The sequence below is a fragment of the Lynx canadensis genome, chromosome C1, assembly GCF_007474595.2.
Source record: "Lynx canadensis isolate LIC74 chromosome C1, mLynCan4.pri.v2, whole genome shotgun sequence".
NCBI lineage: Eukaryota > Metazoa > Chordata > Mammalia > Carnivora > Felidae > Lynx > Lynx canadensis.
In genome coordinates, this window is record NC_044310.1 from 23,107,959 (window position 1) to 23,128,173 (window position 20,215).

Below are 20,215 nucleotides of genomic sequence, written 5' to 3' on the forward strand. Positions count from 1 at the left end.
ATAAACAATAACTGATACTTACTAAGCCTTACTTTGTGCCAGACCCTGTCCTATAAATACTTTGTATGTTTTAACAATCATAATTTGAAAATGCAGGTACTCTTACAAAAGCACCCACTTTGTAAGAAAAGCAAAAACTGATTACGGTCCTCAAATAAAATTTAAATAAATCAGCATCCTTCTTGGCAGGGAGGGGATGGGTGGCATTGACAAAAAAAAACCACTCTTTCAGCCTAAGTGGCTGCAAACCCTACTACATGATCTTACTCATGAAGGTTTCCATTCTTTTTCACTGTCAGTGACAACACTAAACACCAGAATTTGCTGAGTTTCAAGACACTGTACTACAAAAATAGATATTATTCCACTTTATACACAAGGAAACTAAGGTTTAGTGAAGTAATTTGTGCAAAGTCATATAGCAGATAGAGTGGAATTCAAATTTAAGTCTCTACCCTTTACTACCTTCTCTGTTCTCGTCAAAGTCACACAAAAGCACACCTGGGTTCAACAGTTGTTCCAGCAACTAATTACTACACTATTTTGATACTGTCTTCTATGATACACAATGAGGAAAATGAAGTCACCACAGCCAGGATTAGACTGAACGTCCACTTCATGAATTTTTATTTTTTTAATGTTTATTTATTTTTGAGAGAGAGAGAGAGAGAGAGAGAGAGAGAGAGAGCGAGCGTGAATGGGGAAGGGGGCAGAAAGAGAGGGAGACACAGAATCTGAAGCAGGCTCCAGGCTCTGAGCTATCAGCACAGAGCCTGACGTGGGGCTCAAATTCACAGAACCTGAGCTGAAGTCAGATGCTTAACCGACTGAGCCACCCAGGCACCCCCATCCACTTCTTTATTATCTATCATTAAACAGTGCTACTACTTTTACTAATTAAGGTAAATATATGAGAATTACAGATTTCCTAATATGCTGGTGGCATTCTGCTAGGATGATTAACAGACCCACATAATAAACTACTATAAGTTACCAAAACTGTTTTGCTACCAGACTACCAGAATATATACACCTCATGTAAATGTCAGCACTTCCTAAACATAAAAGAAAACAATTTTGGGGCGCCTGGGTGGCGCAGTCGGTTAAGCGTCTGACTTCAGCCAGGTCACGATCTCGCGGTCCGTGAGTTCGAGCCCCGCGTCAGGCTCTGGGCTGATGGCTCAGAGCCTGGAGCCTGTTTCCGATTCTGTGTCTCCCTCTCTCTCTGCCCCTCCCCTGTTCATGCTCTGTCTCTCTCTGTCCCAAAAATAAATAAACGTTGAAAAAGAAAACAATTTTGAAAGTAAAAGGAATTAATACACATTTTCAAAATCATTTAATGATACTAGTGACCTTTAAACACAAAAAACCTCACAACTGCTGGTTCTGCCAGTCTTTTTCTTAATTTCACCAATCATGTTCAAGCTGAAATCAATAATGAAGACAAGGCCATTTTAACTGCAAAAAGAAATGGTTTAATTGTTATGGAAGAACCTAATAAAAAGTGTAAAACTTAAGACAATGATCGGGGCACCTGGGTGACTCAGTTGGTAGAGCAGCAACTCTTGGTCTGAGTTCAAGCCCCTCACTGGATGTAGAGATTACTTAAAAATAAAACACCTTGGGGCGCCTGGGTGGCTCAGTTGGTTACGCGGCCGACTTCGGCTCAGGTCATGATCTCACGGTCCGTGAGTTCGAGCCCCGCGTCGGGCTCTGTGCTGACAGCTCAGAGCCTGAAGCCTGTTTCAGATTCTGCGTCTCCCTCTCTCTGACCCTCCCCTGTTCATGCTCTGTCTCTCCCTGTCTCAAAAATAAATAAAACGTTAAAAAAAATTAAAATAAAATAATAAAATAAAATAAAACACCTTAAAAACTTAAGATAATGATCGTCTCTCTTCTTGTCTGGAAACTACTATCTGTAGCCAGAGAGCTGACTGGCATATTGCTAACCACCAAAAAAACCCAAAATTCAGAAACATAAAAGAGACTCCTATACCACTATAGAGATTACATTTACATTAAAAAAAAATGTTTATTTACAAATGGGGAACACACCAGAAAGTCTTCATTAGCAGTAAAAAACTTCATTCTGAAATACCAATCTCAAGAGAGAACATATGGAAAAAATAAAAAAAAGATAAATGAAGAATACTCATCCAAAAGTTCCTAAATCAGGTTGTGGCAAATCTGTATCAGGCTCTTTTCAAAAAATGAAACAAAATTTAAAGGCACCATTGACCTCACTGGAATCAGGAACAATCTTACTGGCAGAGTATTAGAGTCTATGTGAAAGTAGCAAATATTTACCCACCAAAAAGGCACAGAAGTGGACTTTCCAAAGTCTTGCTAACATCAAATTTTCTGAGATTCACTTTGTCATCCCTGGGGCTCACTAACAGACATGTAAGAATTCCTACCATAAGAAGGGTTTGTCACAGAAAACAACTTAAGGGCCTACACAGTCACTGATAAGAATTTTCTACAAATTACAAGACAGTGACTATTTTTAATAAATGTACAATTAAGACCACCAGTGGAAACTACCAATGTTGGAAAATAAGCTAGGAGGAGAAACTATCAGCCGCAAGGTACGCCTACAGTGTCAGTCTCCAGGTGGGAGAGGTCCTTACGCAAAGACTACTTCTCTAGTTATTTGCTCTCCGTTGTTGGCAAACCAGAAGTTGGATGCAAACAAAAGTTCAAAGACCATGGCACACAGGTCCTACTGCTCTCTTAACTGCTGTCATAACCACTAAGTAGCAAAACTGCACTTTATCAATAGTGCCATGGCAGTTCGTCTTCTCTAAAAGTCACCCCCACAATATTAAAAACATGACGGGCAGTACACACAAATATCTGTAATGTGAGAAATTACCCTTGGTCTCAGGAGTGATAAAAATAGCAGAAATATGACTTCCAGTGCCAGCTTCTTTAAAATGGTTCTTATCCTGCTTAAAAGAATACTTTGTCATGTTTTTCTACAGCTTTTCAAGAAAGAAATCTGATGGGGCACTTGTGTGGCTCGGTTGGTTAAGCATCCGATTTCGGCTCAGGTTATGATCTCAGGTCATGAGTTTGAGCCTCGCATTGGGCTGTCTGCTCTCAGCACAGAGCCTGCTTTGGACCCTCTGTCGTCCTCTCTCTCTGCCCCTCCCTTTCTCCTTCTCTCTCTCTCTCCCTCTCTCTCTAAACTAAATAAACAATTAAAAAAAAATTTTTTTTAAGAAATTTGACAATATGCATCAAGTTTTATAAATGTTCATTGCCTCTGTTCTAGTAACTCCACTTCTAGGATTTTAGCCAAAGCAAATAATCAGAAATACGATCAAAGAGTGTTAACAAAGATCTTCAACCTGGCAATGTGATGGCAAAAGTGGTAAAAAGTTAAACTACAGCAGGAATCATTAAGTGTAGTATATATTCACTTACAGAATTTTATGCAGCTATTTAAAACATCTTTAAAATTGTTCGAGAAAAATGTGTATGTGTAAGGATTCTAAAGACAACAAATCTGCATATATAAAAAGATACAAATACATTTCCATACAGAGACATAAACAAAGTAAGACTAGAAGGTTAAAAAAAAGACTAAGGTAATATACTCAAATGTTAAAATTTCTTCAGTAGTTTCTGTATTTTGTGTAATGCCTATGAAAAAAATCAGAATCTTCTAAAAACAAATTTGACAATATTTATGTCTTTAAAATATTAGTAACTTTCAAACCAATAATCCTCTTTCTAAAAACATCTTAAATAACAACAATGAGGAATAAGTTCTATAAGCCAAGGAGCTCACTGTGTAGTTACTTTTAACAATAAGAAAAAAAACAGTTAAGAAATACTTTCAACAGGGGCACCTGCGTGGCTCAGTCGACTAAGCGTTCAACTGCTGATTTCAGCTCAGGTCATGATCTCACTCACAGTTTGAGAGTTTGAGCCCCCATCGGGCTCCAAGCTGGCAGGGCAGAGCCTATTTGAGATTCTCTCTCCCTCTCTCTCTGCCCCTCCCTGCTTGCTCGCTCGCTCTCTCTCTCTCAAAATAAACAAACAAGCTTAAAAAATTTAAAGAAAGAAAGAAAAAAATTTTCAACAAAAAGTTAGGGGTAGGATAGCCAACAGTAAATAAAAATTAGGTTAGTTATGGTACATTCAGAAGCAGTTTCTACAGGGAAACACTGTGAAAAAGAACAGAAATAGGATGGGCCTTTTATGACTGTCAGAATAGTTCGTACTTACTATGTTCTAGGTAGCAGTATGTATTATTTAATTCTCAAATTATAAAATAATTCCTAATTATCCTCCATTTCCCATTTTTTTAATGGAGGAGGAAACTGAGGTAGAGAAAGGTTGAAAACTCGCCCAAAGTTACCCAGGCAGGCTGACTCCCGGGTCTCTTTCCGGTGTCCTCTATCGGGGGATCAAAATGTGTCTGGGGTGCTCCGACTGTTTAAATGGGCCATAAAGACAAAAGGGCCCATCCAGATCCAACAAAGCTGCACCAGACAAAAGCCTGCTAGAAACCCAAAAGCAGAGAAGGAGCTGTGCACACTACTCTGCCGCCCAACTGTGTATCTGAAGATGTAACAGCCACCCACACAGCCCATCTGTGGCCAGAACTCTCTCCGTTAATTCAAGGATGATCAAAAGGAAGCAAGTCATCATGAGGCCACAAGGAGTAAACTACTTAATGAGGAAAAAGAAGTCACATCCTGAAGATATAAAAGAGAAGATTTCTGAAAATGATTTACCTATTGGAAGAAAGAATATAGATCTACAGACAAAAATTCATAGCAAAATTCAAATCCACAAGGCAGTAAGTCAACTGCTGAATGTGTAAAATTTATATAGTATACCATACAAAGGAGTATTATTTGGCCACAAAAAGGAATGAAGCACTGATACATAAACATGCATGAACCCTAAAAACATTAGGTAAGTGAAAGAAGCCAGACACAAAAAGCCATATATTTATATGATCCCATTTATATAACATATCCACAATAAACAAATCTACAGAAACAAGAATAGACTTGGGTTTGCCAGGGACTTGGGAAAGGAGAAAATAGGCAATGACTACTAATGAGTACAAAGTTTCTTCTGGAAGTGCTAAAAATGTCTACAGTTACATAGCTGATAAGTTGCATAATACTGTGGATGTACTAAAAACCACTGAATTACAAATTTAAGGACAAATTTTAAGGTATGTGAAAAATAGCTCAATAAAGCTGTTATTTAAAAAACAGAAGTTGGCACACTTTTTCTGTAACAGGCCAAAGAATATAGGCTTTGTGGGCTACACAGGGTCTTTATCATATCTTTCTTTGGTTTGGTTTGTTTTGATTTGGTTCAACTATTTAAAAAGGTAAAAAACCATTCTTAGCTCAAGGGCCATACATAAACAGGCGGCAAGCCAGATTTGGCACAGAGGCCACAGTTTGCCAAATCTAGCTTAAAAATAAATCATTCTTAAATTTTTCCAAGTGAATACATGCTAAGTTAATGCTGACCTATAAATTAAGTAAAGATCTTTTATCGAACTTATAGAGTTCCACAAATGTTACTGGATAAAGGGACCAGCGAAAATGTATCAAACAGAATTTAACATTTTTATCAATAATTAAGATCATATAAATAATAAGAATAAAACCCACATTAAAAAATAAAGATAACTGCTCATGTGAAAAGATGCTGACCATCATTAGCCATCACGGAAATACAGATTCAAACCACAATGAGATACCATCACGGACCTATCAGAATGGCTAAGATAAAAAAACGTAACACCGCCACATGCTGGTAAGGGTTCAGAAAAATTAGACCAAACATGGCTGGTAAGAATGCAAAATGGCACAGCCAATTCTGGAAAACGATTTGGCAGTTTCTTCAAAAACTGAACATGCAACTATCCTATGATCGACCCAGCACCTGCACTCCTAAAGCAGTTATCCCAGAGAAATGACAACTTATGGTCACAGAAACACCTGAATATGAATGCTCACGGCAGCTTTATTTCCAGCAACTAAAAACCAGAATCTGCCCAGATGCCCTTCCACAGGTGAAACAAACTGTGGTACATCTACAAAATAGCACAGTGTGCAGCAACAAGAAGGAATGAACTACTATATGCAACAACTTGCTAAGTCTCCAGGACCTTCTGCAGAGCAAGAAAAGGCCAATCCCCAAAGGTAATACGATGATTCCATTCAGAATAGTTTGGAAAAGACAAAATTGCAAAACTGGAGAATAAGAAATTAGAGTTTGGGGGGAGCTCCCCTATCCCCTACCCCTCAAGGGGAAGGTGGATGTGGTTATAAAAAGAGCTACTCAGAGGCACCTGGGTGGCTTAGTTGGGCAAGCTTCCGACTTCAGCTCAGGTCATGATCCCACAGTTCGTGGGTTCAAGCCCTGCATCGGGCTCCACACTGAGCATGGAGCCTGCTTAAGATTTTCTTTTTTTCTCTGCCCCCTCCCCCATTCGCTCTAAAATAACAAAGAAAGAAAGAGAAGAGGCCCTTTATCTTAATAAAACTCCCATACCACATTTAAAATACACACACACACACACACACACACACACACACACACACACAAATGAGATCAAAACTGGAAAAATCAGAGGTGCCTGGGTGGCTCAGTCAGTTAAGCATCTGACTTCGGCTCGGGTCATGATCTCACCATTCGTGGGTTCAAGCCCCCATAGGGCTCTGTGCTGACAGCTCTGAGCCTGGAGCCTGCTTTGGATTCTGTGTCTCCCTCTCTCTGCTCCTCCCCTGCTTACACTCTCTCTCTCTGTCTCTCAAAAATAAATAAATAAATGTTAAAAAAATTTTAATTAAAAACAAAACTGGAAAAACTCAGTAAGATTGGATGGATTTTTATCAATGTCAGCATCTTAGATGTAATGTCATATTACACAACATTACCTACAAAATGTTATCTACAAATGTTATACTGTAAAATGTTACCCCTGGGGAGAAATTTGGCAAAGTGTATAAAGGATTGTACACTGTATTATTTTACTCTGTATTATTTCTTACAATAGTATGTGAGTTGACAATAAATCAAAATTTTAGGGGCGCCTGGGTGGCGCAGTCGGTTAAGCGTCCGACTTCAGCCAGGTCACGATCTCGCGGTCCGTGAGTTCGAGCCCCGCGTCGGGCTCTGGGCTGATGGCTCAGAGCCTGGAGCCTGTTTCCGATTCTGTGTCTCCCTCTCTCTCTGCCCCTCCCCCGTTCATGCTCTGTCTCTCTCTGTCCCAAAAATAAATAAACGTTGAAAAAAAAAAAATTTAAAAAAAAAAAATTTTAAATTAAAAAAAGACAGGTGTGGGGTGCTTGTGGCTCAATTGGTTAAGTGTCCAACTTCGGCTCAGATCCTGATCTCACAGTTGTTAAGTTCGAACCCCACACTGGGCTCTCCACTGTCACCATGGAGCCTGCTTAGGATTCTCTGTCCCCCTCTCTCTTTGCCCCTCTCCCACTCGCTCACTCTCTTTAAAAAATAAAATAGGAAAGAAGGAAGCAAGGAAGGAAGGAAGGGAGGGAGAGGGACAGGCAGATGGGCGGCTGAGTCGGATAAATGTCTGACTCTTGATATTGGCTCAGGTCATGATCCCAGGGTTATGGACTTGAACCGTGCACATCAGGCTCCATGTGTGGAACCTGCTGGGATTCTCTTTTTCTCCCAATCTCTCTGTCCCTTACCTGCTTATTCTCTCTCTCTCTCAAAATAAACAAACATTAAAAAAGAAAAGGCCACTATAAAGAAATAATGAAGATATGGCTTAAAAATATGGAGAATAAACAGAGGGTTGCTGGAGAGGTTGGGGGGGGGGGAGATGAGCTAAAGGGGTAAGGGGCATTAAGGAATCTACTCCAAAAATCATTGTTTCACTATATGCTAACTTGAATGTAAATTAAAAAAATAATTTTTTTTAAAAATGATAGTTCCATAAAAAAGACAGTCCTGAGCAAAAAAAAAAAAAAAACAAAAAAAAAACCCTAAAATAAGCAAATATATAACCAAAAGAACCTTTTTCTCAAGCTACAAAAAAAAAAAAACCAATGCAGATCAAAAGGTCTCACTCAAATAGCACATAAAAATCACATCCTGAACAAACTATCCTAAAGTTGGAGTATTCCTTAAGTATTCCAGCGGGGGGGGGGGGGGGGGGGTTACTCTTGGTTCTCTAAAATACTACATGCCAGGGCGCCTGGGTGGCTCAGGCCGTTAAGCGGCCGACTTCGGCTCAGGTCATGATCTCCTGGTCCATGAGTTCAAGCCCCGTGTCGGGCTCTGTGCTGACAGCTCAAAGCCTGGAGCCTGTTTCAGATTCTGTGTCTCCCTCTCTCTGACCCTCCCCTGTTCATGCTCTGTCTCTCCCTGTCTCAAAAATAAATAAAACGTTAAAAAAAATTTTTTAAATAAAGAAAGAAAATAAAATACTACATGCCAAAGACAATAAAACATACAAACTACGGCCAAAGATTTGGTCTTGATACAACTTTCTTTCACATATAAAGGCTACAGAAACACAATATAGAAAAGTAACAAAAATAGGCCACCCACATTCCATCTTTTAAGTAATGAGTATAGCAAGCATTCCAGCTGAGAGAATTAAAATTAAGCACACAAAATGGATAACAGTCACAAAACCATTTAATGGAACACTACTGAGCAATAAAAAGGACCAATGTATTGTTATAAACAACAACATAGATTCTCAAATGCATATGCTAAGTGAAAAAAAAACAGATTCAAAACTACATACATTTACAGTATATGACATTTTGGAAAAGGCAAAACTAAAGGGGCAAAAAACAGATTCATGGTTACCAGTGGCTGGGAACAGAGTTAAGAAGTGACTATGAAGGGGCTCCATGGAATGTGGGGATGGGTCAAACTGATCTTGATCATGGTAGTTACAAGAATATCTGCAAGGGGCGCCTGGGTGGCGCAGTCGGTTAAGCGTCCGACTTCAGCCAGGTCACGATCTTGCGGTCCGTGAGTTCGAGCCCCGCGTCAGGCTCTGGGCTGATGGCTCAGAGCCTGGAGCCTGTTTCCGATTCTGTGTCTCCCTCTCTCTCTGCCCCTCCCCCGTTCATGCTCTGTCTCTCTCTGTCCCAAAAATAAATAAACGTTGGAAAAAAAAAAAAAAAAAAAAAGAATATCTGCATTTGTCAAAACCTATAAAAGTGCATACTAAAATAACATATTTTACTATACACAAATTGTATCTTAAAAAGGGGGAAAATAATTATACAAGAGGTAGAATAGCTTTATGAACATCTAGCAGTATTTTTCCCATTCTAAGACTTAAGAAAATAATTCAAACTGCAAATATTGATGAACAAAATATTCATTACAAAACCACCTACAATGGTAAAAATTTAGAAGCCTAAATGACCAATATCAGGAAATAATACAGAAAAGAATGAGACCATTAAATATAATGGAATATCATAAAACCTTAAAATTATCTACGGAAATATTCTGTCATAGGATATTTTGATATGTTAGACCAAAAAAAAAAAAAAAAAAAGACAGAAAACTATAATCACAGAAATGTTTTTATTTTACCTGAACTTGTTCCAAAAAGGATTCAGAGTGACTTACAAAATCGAGTAAATTCAACTAATGAGAAAATTAAGGCAAAGGGAAAATGAGAAGAGCCTTGTTTATAAAATGTATGTAATTGGGTCCAATATACTTGCTAGAAATGAACCATAAATTTATCTCTAACTTCTCCAGTGGTTAACCAAAACAGAAAAATAATTAGTAAAAATTCATACTGCCCATAAGATTAAAAAAAAAAAAAAAAGGCAAAACTCAAGAAGCAATCGTTCTTGTTATTAGCACCAAAGAGATTTTCCTGTCTATAAATATATAATTATTTACATTTGTAAAATTTTTAAATAAAAAACCAGATAGACCTATCATAAAAGGTTACAGAAGACCGAATTACAGTTAGTTGGTTGGTTTCCTGCATGTTTTTATAATTTTGTAATTGGATGTACTTTCCAAAATATTTGCAACGAGCATTTATTGATTTTAGAAATCAAAAGTACCTAACAAGTTATTTTTAATGGGAGGGAAAAACATTTTATTTGATTTTTAAATCCCTGTTTATGAGGATACACAAAATGGCATTGAACCATGGAAAGAGTCCTTAGTTGGCCCATAATGAAAACAAAATTACATTCACTGTCAATAAAAATGACCCTTGTTTTAACATATCTGCATATATATGTATTTTTTTTACGTAATCTCTACACCCAATGTGGGGCTCAAACTCACATCCCCAATATCAAGAGTTGCACGTTCAACCGACCGACTGAGCCATCCAGGCCAGGCGGCGTAAAGGGAATAAACACTGGTGTGATAAAGTTTCTTGAGTTAAACACTTCATTATTATTGTTACAGTTACAAACAACTGGCACAAGAAACAGATTATCTATCAAGTCTTCAACCAGGAGGCCTACAAAATGTCTTCCTCCATTTAGTGGCCTTGTCACAAACCCTTACTACTCCCTTGTTTCAACATTCTATTGTAGTATGTAAGGGAATAAGGAATTCTCACTGAGAAAATCTATCCAGATAAATCACAGCAACATAATTAAGAAGGCAGCTACCAAGCACATCAAATAGCTCATTCTGGACTTTATGATCCTAAAAGAGTACATAATACATAAATCCAAAACTCTATCTGTGGGAGAATATATTTCAGAGTTTTATCTCCTCTGAATTAAAAAAAGTGGTGGTGGGGGGTGCACCTGGGTGGCTCAGTCAATTAGGTGCTCAGACTCTCAGTCATGATCTCACAGTTTGTGGGTTCAAACCCTGCATCAGACTCAGTGCTGGCAGCGCGGGGCCTGCTTAGGATTCTCTCTCTCTGCCCCTCCCCTGCTTGTGCTCTCTCTCTCATAATAAATAAACTTAAAAAAAAAAAAAAGTAAGAAGTCCTAATCAAAATAATCTCTTAAGCACTGGCAGGTATTAATTTATGTGGCTTAATTCTTTATAGAATTCCACCTGATGTTATGCAAACAGTAAACCTTCATTTGCTCCTTTTTTGAGCACAGTTACTACCTTTAGTTCCTTACCCTTAATACAGTTTGTATTACTGTGAGGTCATGAAGCATGCAAGTTTCCCTCTTGTGGTTGAGAAGAACTTCAGCTATAGCAAATTTATCAGGTTTTAAACTTGTTTATTTATGGGTGTCGTGAGTGCCATGGAATAATGTTTGAAACTGGATTTAAAAACCAAAACACATAGGAGTTTTTTCCTCCCATTAAAAATAATGTGTTTAAGGTAATTTTGAATTCTCAAAACAATAAACCCTCACTGCAAACATTTTGGAAAGTACAGAAAACTACAAAATGGTATAAAGACCACTGAGAAAAAGCAGGGAAGGGGGACAGAACTATAATTTAAATAGTATTCATGGAAGGCCTCAATGGAAAAGTAACATTTAAACAAAGGACTTGGAAGGAGGTGAGGGAGCAACTTTTACAGCCATCTCTGGAGGAGCATTCATCCCTTAGGGCATGGGGTATACCTGTGATTCTAGAAAAAACAAGAGTTGTTTTAATGTCATTCCAAATGCCATTAAAATACAGTAATTAAAGTCTAGGCCTAGGCAGAAAGCAAATCAGCAGTTGCTGCTGGGGAATTAAAAGTGGCCCATGAAACTTTTGGAGAGATGGGAACTGTCATTATGATTAGAGTGATCCTGTCATGGGTGAATACTCCGTGTCAAAACTATCATATTATACATCTAAAATGTATGCATTTTATTATGTACTTATACTTCAATAAAGGTAATTTAAAAAAGAAAAATTCTAGCCTTAGAGCCCTAGCCCTCACGGTTGGTGAGTTCGAGACCCACATTGGGTGAGCACCAGCCCCACTTCAGGTGAGCCCTGCTTCTCTCTGTCTCTCTGTCTCTCCTGGGATTTTCTTTCTCTGCCTGTCACTCACTTGTGCCCTCTTTCTCTCTATCAAAAAAAAAAAAAAAATCTACGAAAATAATATATATACCAACAGAGAAAATAAATAACTCGTATAATGTTGGTAAAACTTTAAATTCGTAGAACAACGTGGAAATCTGGAGAAAAATGTGGAAATATGTATCAAAATCTTAAATACATTCTTTTCCTTGATCTGTCAATTTCACCTCTGTAAATACAGTCTAAAGAAATGATAGCAGAGGGGCGTCTGGGTGGCTCAGCTGGTTAAGTGCCCAACTTTGGCTCAGGTCATGATCGCTCAGTTCGTGAGTTGGAGCTCTGCACCAGGCTCACAGAGTGCACTTCAGATCTTCTACCTTCCTCTCTCTGTCCCTCCCCCACTCATTCATTTCTCTCTCTCTCCCTCAAAATAAATATATAAAACTTAAAGAAAAAAGAAATGACCGCAGAATACAAAAATAAAACTACCTATTGTTACTATAGCATTGTTTAGAAGGTCAAAAGCTGAAAACACTCTAAAAGTTCACTAATGTGAGATAAGTCAGTCAAAATAAATCACTGTAGCTCCATGCACTAAGGCCCTTAAAGAAGAATCAAACGTTATTGACCTGAAAGGATAGCCACAATGTATTAAGGGCAAAAAGGCACATGTGTACATGTGTAATATACTTAGAATGTTCCCCCTTGGCTTAAAACTAAAACACATGAATCTGTGTTTATACATATACACACAGAAAACATCTAGAAAGAAAATGACCTGTGCTGTTAGAAGTATTTTACGTTGAAAAAGTTAATGAAAAATTTTGGATCATAAAAAAATTCCATTTTAGACAGAAAGTAGATTAGTGGTTGCTAAAGGAATGAGGGAAGTGGACAGTGACTGGTAATGGGTACACGGTTTCTTTTGGGCATAATAAAAATGTTCTAAAATTTTATTGTAGTGATGGTTGCACAACTCTGTGAATACTAAGAACCACTGAACAGTGCATTTTATTTTTTGAGAGAGAGAAAGAGAAAGTGAGCAAGAGCAGGGTAGAGGGGCAGAAGGAAAAAAAGAGAAAGAATCTTAAGTAGGCTCCTCACTCAGTGTGGAGCCCAACGTAGGGCTCAACTGGGATCATGACCTGAGCTAAAATTAAAAATCAGACACTCAGCTGATTGAACCACCCAGGCGCCCCTGAATAGTACATTTTAAATGGGTGAATTGTGGGGCACCTGAGTGGCTCAATCGGTTAAGCATCTGACTTCAGCTCAGGTCATGATATTACAATTCTTGAGTTTGAGCCCCACACTGGGCTCTGTGCTGACAGCTCAGACGCTTGAACCTATTTCAGATTCTGTGTCTCCCTCTCTCTCTGCCCCTCCTCCACTCATGCTCTGTGTTTCTCTCTCAAAAATAAATAAACATTAAAAAAAAATTTTAAATAAACAAATAGGTGAATTGTATGGTATGTGAAGTACAACACAAAACCTTTTAAAAATCACAGTTTGGGGGCACCTGGCTGGCTCAGTCAACAGAGCATACAACTCTTGATCTCGGGGTCATGAGTTCAAGCCCCATGCTAGGTGTAGAGATCACTTAACAAATAAATAAATAAATAAATAAATAAATAAATAAATAAATATATTTAAATAATAAACACATAAAATAAAAAATAAAATTCACAGTTTGTACCTTATACTATACCCCAATAAAAAGCTTGAACCCAAACAGTACCTCTTAAAAAGCTTCAAATAGGAAAAATGAGTCACTAGTCTTAAAAGCAATTAACCACTGACAATACAGGATTAAACTACAACTTTGATCCTATGTTCATAAGTATGTGATCTTCAACTATGCTAGTACAGAGTATTCACTTCAGAGAACAGGAATGAACCTTGTAAATGTATTAGGTTGAAAAAGTACAGCACTGTTTTCCAGTAAGCGATGTAACTGTGAACAGAAACAAAGTTTTAATGTTTTACAAATTAAAGAAAGTAAACCTTGCTCCTCCAGCCCCTTCTGTTTGCCTATCTTTTAGGGTTTCAAGAAATGTCAAATAGGGGAGGAGGGTGGGGGGGGGGAGGAGGGGCAAAGCAAAAAGAAAAAGCATAAAACCAGAGCTGTTAAGAATTTAAAAGTTCTTTAACACAACCTTTCAAGAAATGCTAACTGGCTCCTTATCTTCAAGCCCAAAAGCCTCTCAGTATTCCAAGACCATACATTCTGTTACACCTTAGACCTTATCAATTCAAAATAACATCTTAATACCCTTGAAAATAAAACACTCCACTCAATGAGTCTCTTCAATATGCTCTGAAAACATATTGTATTCACTCATCATTTATGAGGTAAACACTACTTGCCAGGTGCTGGAGATACAAGGCTAAAAGATTCTTCAAGAGGAACCATCACAGTAGTTCTTAACCAAAGGGCACATGAGGCTCACCAGGGAGTGCTTTTTAAAAAAAACACACGAACTGTGTCTCATCACTGGAGATTTGGATTCAGTAGGTCTGGACTTAAGCCCAAGAATGTGTTTACTGAACCAGCTTCCTAGCACCCAATGGTGACAGAAAAAGTAAATATTTAACTCTAATACAGGGAGCTGAATGTTTCAATGAGTATGAAGTATGACAGCAACACCAACAAGACACCCAACCTTCAATAAAAGAGTGGAATAATGAGGAGAGTTTATCAGAGACGAAGATACTTTAGTTGGAACTTGAAAGATGAGAAAGTGGCTAAGTGGATGAAAACAGAAAAGAGTTCCAAACAGAAAACTGCATAAATAAAATAGCACAACTATGTTGAGGAATCACACACACTACAAAATTAGCATGTATGTTCAGAAAATTACAAATACTTCAATATAGCTGAACTAGGGTAACAGTAAAGACTGGTAAACTGGCTCAAAACATGAAGGACCTAAATCATGCTATGCTGAAGAGTTTGGAAGTTATTCTAAAAGCAACTGAAAAACAAAATACCAAAATTTAGGCAAGGTTGAGACAAGAGATTTGCGTCTTCAGAAATATCAATTCGGCAGCAACACAGAAAATGGGGGGGGGGGAGGGAGGGAGGGGCTGGGGGAGCACAGAAAACCAACCAGAAGACTACTGTAAATGTCCTGGCAAGAAATATGAGCCTATCAAATAAGGCAGTATAAATATAACCTTGGAATTGTTGGGAGGCTGGAGGGAGGAATCTAAGATTCTTAAGTTGCCTGTAATGGGGATGGCACCACAGAAACAGGCTGTAGGGAATGACAGACACTAAACAAGCTCAGTTTTGAACAGCATCATATCACTCACTGAAGACCTATTATGCATCCAGGACATACATATAATTAGACATACAAACTAAACTCTTACTGGTGTCCCTAAACTTTAATATATGCACAGCAGATAGGGCTTAAAATGTGTGATGTGTAAAAACAGGACTGTGTGTGCGTTTTAGGGAAAAGTTGAATACGCCATGAAGAAGAATGGTAGGTCTCCAAACAGACTGGTCTGGTAGAAAGAGCACATGGTAATCACCTTCACCATACATCATCTGACACCATAAAGCATGATAGCTCATTTTTCTGACCCTGCATTTCCTCATTCGTAAAATGGAAACGATGAAAACCAAAAGAGTTACTGGAGATTCAAATCATATGTAAAAAAGACTAAAACAGTTCCAGCACACAGCTTATGAATTACATGTCATTATTACTTCTAGATACAGAAAGACAGTACTCAATACTAAAATTCCTTCTAGATCTCACTGGATACACTCAACCTATCCTAGCAACCTCTGCTCAAAACACTAACATTTTTTTATTAAAACAGAGATAATTAACGTAAAGGAGATCACTGCATCAGAAAAAAAGTCAAATGATTTCCAAGATCTTTTTCAATACCAAAATTCCACTGCAAATGTATTGGCGAATTCACTTTCCCTTAATTCAGTACAATAAATTAAGCTCTTTTTTTACATATGTATTTTTCTTTGAATTTTTTTAACAATTTTATTTATTTATTTGTAAGTAAGCTCTACGTTCAATGTGGGGCTTGAACCCATGACCCCAAGATCAAGAGTCACATGCTCCATAGACTAAGCCAGCCAGGTGGTTTAAACCTATAAAAATTTCAGGGTTTGAAATTTGGAAACTACAAAACACAAGATGAAATCGAATTACCCATAATCTCCCCACCCACCCAAATAAAAGCAATAATTTGCTGTATTTCCTCCCAGTCCTTTTCCATGTGCACCACTCTTCAGGGATACAAAGAGCTTTAAGTCCATTTTCTGGATAATAAATTAACAACTGAAGGAACTGTATTCAATATAAAATTAGTCTGGGGTGCCTGGCTGGCTCCATCAGTAGAACATGCAACTCTTGATCTTGGGGTCGTGAGTTCAAGTTGCATTTAGAGATTACTCAAAAAAATAAAATGGGGCGCCTCGGTGGCTCAGTTGGTTGACGGTCCAACTTCGGCTCAGATCATGACATCACAGTTTGTGCATCAGGCTCTGTGCTGACAGCTCGGAGCCTGAAGCCTGATTCAGATTCTGTGTCTCCCTCTCTCTCTGCCCTTCCCTGCTTGAGCTCTATCTCTCTGTGTCTCTCAAAAACAAACATTTTTTTTAATTTTTTTAATAAAATGAAATACACACACACACACACACACACACACACACACACACACACACACAATGAGTCTCATCTGATTTGTGTTACCCAAACACGCCACAGCCCCAGCTTTAGCACTCATTTCAGTAGACACTCACTGAAATTCTCATCTGGGAAAAAATTTGTTTATAATTTCTTCCTCAGTTCATGAAACTAAGTTTCTTCATAGAAAGAACAATATACTAATTTCATTGGTTTGCATTTTACTGGGCTTCTGACACATACAAGTAGGATCTCCTTAATTTGGCCAACTGGGGAAAAAAGAACAATTTGAATCAATAAATTCTTAGCAAATTAAAGAACATTTTTTAATTAACAGCAGGTATGGTGCTTTTAAATACATACAATACCTAGAATTAGGTTAATGAACTGTTCCCTTGTTAAAGTCCTTAGGGAACTTCCTTTAACAGAGAAAAATGATATTTCATTAGTGGATCAACTGATTGTATATTCATGACATCTAAATAATACCGTTACCTGAAAACACCTGTTCTCTATGATTTAAGTATACCTCTTCCCAGGGTTGTAAACAAATTTATTTATGCTGTTAACCTGAAAACACTTCATAGAGAAGAAAGGTACTATCAGTTTCAGTAAAACTTATTGCTTAGAAAAATTCCAAATCCAGCTAAACGAAATTAGAGAAAGACAAAATATCATATGACTTCACTCATATGAGGACTTTAAGAGACAAAACAGATGAACATACGGGAAGGGAAACAAAAATAATATAAAAACAGGAAGGGGGACAAAACATAAGAGACTCTTAAATATGGAGAACTAACTGAGGGTTGCTGGAGGGGTTGTGGGAGGGGGGATGGGCTAAATGGGTAAGGAGCATTAAGGAATCTACTGCTGAAATCACTGTTGCACTATATGCTAACTAATTTGGATGTAAATTTAAAAAAATAAAATTAAAAAAAAAAAAGAAAAATTCCAAATCCATGGTGTAAAGTTGTAAATAAACTAACCCTCCCAAGCTTATTTCTAAAAAGCACTGGCACACGTATGACAAAAAGTCTCAACAAAACGGGTATAGAGGAAACATACTTCTATGTGATAAAGGTCATTTATGACAAACCCACAGCTAACATCATATCATACTTGAGGGTGAAAAGCTGAAAGCTTTTCCGCTGTGATCAGGAACAAGACAAAAATACCCATTCTCGCCACTTTTATTCAACACAGAACTGGAAGCCCTAGCCACAGGAGGTAAGAAAAAGAAATAAAAGACATCCAAATTGCTAAGAAAGAAATAAACTGTCACTACTTGCAGATGACATGATACTATTACAGAAAAGACCCTAAAGAATCCACCAAAAAACTATTAAAATAAATGAATTCAGTAAAGTTGCAGGATACAAAATTAACATACAGAAATCTGTTGCATTTCTATTCACTAACAAGGAACTATGACAAAGAGAAATTAAGAAAACAAGCTCAGGAAGCCTGGGCGGCTCAGTCAGGCATCTGACTCTTGATTTTGGCTCAGTTCATGATCTGAGCCTGCTTGGCATTCTCTCTCTCCCTTTCTCTCTGCCCCTTTCCCACTCATGCTCACACTCCCTCTCAAATATTTTTTTTTAATTTCATTTACAATTGCATCAAAAATCATAAAACACCTAGAAATAAACTTAACCAAGGAGATAAAAGAGCTGTACTCTGAACACTGTAAGACCTGATAAAAAAAAAAATTGATGACACAAATAAATAGAAAAGTATACCATGCTCACAGAATGGAAGAATATTGTTTAAATTGTCTACATACCCAAAACAACCTACAGATTCAATGCAATCCCTATCAAAATATCAAGAACATTTTTCACAAAACTAAATTAATCCTAAAATGTGTACAGAACCAACCAACCAACAAACAAACAAAAAAACCACCATCACCAAATAGCCAAAGCAATCTTGAGAAAGCACAAAGCAGCTGGAGGTATGCGCCCAGATTTCAAACTATACTGCAAAGCTATAGTAATCAAAACAGTATGACACTGGTACAAAAAGACACAGATCAATGAAGACTAGAGAGCCCAGAAATGAATCCACACACACATGGTCGATTACTCTATAACAAAGGAAGCAAGAATATACAATGGGGAAAAGATAGTCTCTTTGATAAATCATGTTGAAAAAACTGGACAACTATAGGCGAAAATATGAAACTGGACCACTGTCTTATACCATACAGAACAAAAAACTCAAATGGATTAAAGACCTAAATGTGGGGGCGCCTGGGTGGCGCAGTCGGTTAAGCGTCCGACTTCAGCCAGGTCACAATCTTGCGGTCCGTGAGTTCGAGCCCCGCGTCAGGCTCTGGGCTGATGGCTCGGAGCCTGGAGCCTGCTTCCGATTCCGTGTCTCCCTCTCTCTCTGCCCCTCCCCCGTTCATGCTCTGTCTCTCTCTGTCCCAAAAATAAATAAACGTTAAAAAAAAAAAAAGACCTAAATGTAAAAGCTGAAACCATAAAACTCCTAAAACAAAGGCACAGTAAACTCTCAGACATGAGTCTCAGCATGTATTTTTGGATCTATCTCCTCAGGCAAAGGCAAAAAGAAAAAAAAAAAAAAAACACAAAAATAAACAATCAGGACTACGTTCAACTAAAACAACGTTTTTATAGTAAATGAAACCATCAACAAAATGAAAAGGCAACCTACTGAATGGGAGGTAATATTTGCAAATGATATAACTAATAAGAAGTTAACATCCAAAAATATATGAAGACCTCGTACAACTCACCACCAAAAAGACAAATGATCTGATTTAAAAATGCAGAGGACCTGGATAGACATTTTTCCAAAAGACAAACAGATGGCCAACTAACACATGAGAAGATGCTCAACATTATTAATCATCACAGAAATGTAAATCAAAACCACAGTGAGATACTCCCTCACACCTGTCAGAATGGCCAGTATCAAAAAGACAAGAAGTGGGGTGCATAAGTGGCACAGTCAGTTAAGCATCTGACTCTTGATTTCAGCTCAGGCCATGATCTCACAGTTTATAAAATCGAGCCCCGCATCAGGCTCTGCACCAACAGCAGAAGCCTGCTTAGAATTCTCTCTGCCCCTCCCTTCCTCTCCCTCTCTCTCTCAAGTGCATCAACTTTAAATAAATAAATACTTTAAAAATTAAAAAAAAAAAAAAGACAAGTAACAAGTGTTGCTGAGGTTGTGGAGAAAAGGGAATCCTTGTGCATAGTTGGTGGGAATGTAAAGTGGTACAGCCACTATGGAAAACAGTATGGAGGTTCCTCAAAAAAATAGGGGCGCCTGGGTGGCGCAGTCAGTTAAGCATCCGACTTCAGCCAGGTCACGATCTCGCGGTCCGTGAGTTCGAGCCCCACGTCAGGCTCTGGGCTGATGGCTCAGAGCCTGGAGCCTGTTTCCGATTCTGTGTCTCCCTCTCTCTCTGCCCCTCCCCCGTTCATGCTCTGTCTCTCTCTGTCCCAAAAATAAATAAACGTTGAAAAAAAAAAAATTAAAACTAGGAATTCCATACAATCCAACAATTCCACTTGTGGGTATCTATCCAAAGAAAATAAAACACTATTTCGAAAAGATATATGCACCCATAT

At 38.0% G+C, this 20,215-nt stretch overlaps 1 protein-coding gene across 22 annotated transcripts in view; it reads right to left on the minus strand.

Moving 5' to 3' along the window:
• Positions 1-20,215, minus strand: part of PUM1 (pumilio RNA binding family member 1) — a 135,324-nt gene that overhangs the window by 99,230 nt on the left and 15,879 nt on the right. For 3 of the 22 annotated variants that reach the window (XM_030327979.1, XM_030327976.1, XM_030327975.1), the window contains exon 1: positions 11,032-11,044. The exons of the other annotated variants lie outside the window; for them this stretch is intronic. The gene's annotated coding sequence lies outside the window, so the exon portion shown is untranslated. Of the gene's footprint in view, positions 1-11,031; positions 11,045-20,215 lie in introns of those variants that run through there. 22 annotated transcript variants of the gene reach the window in all.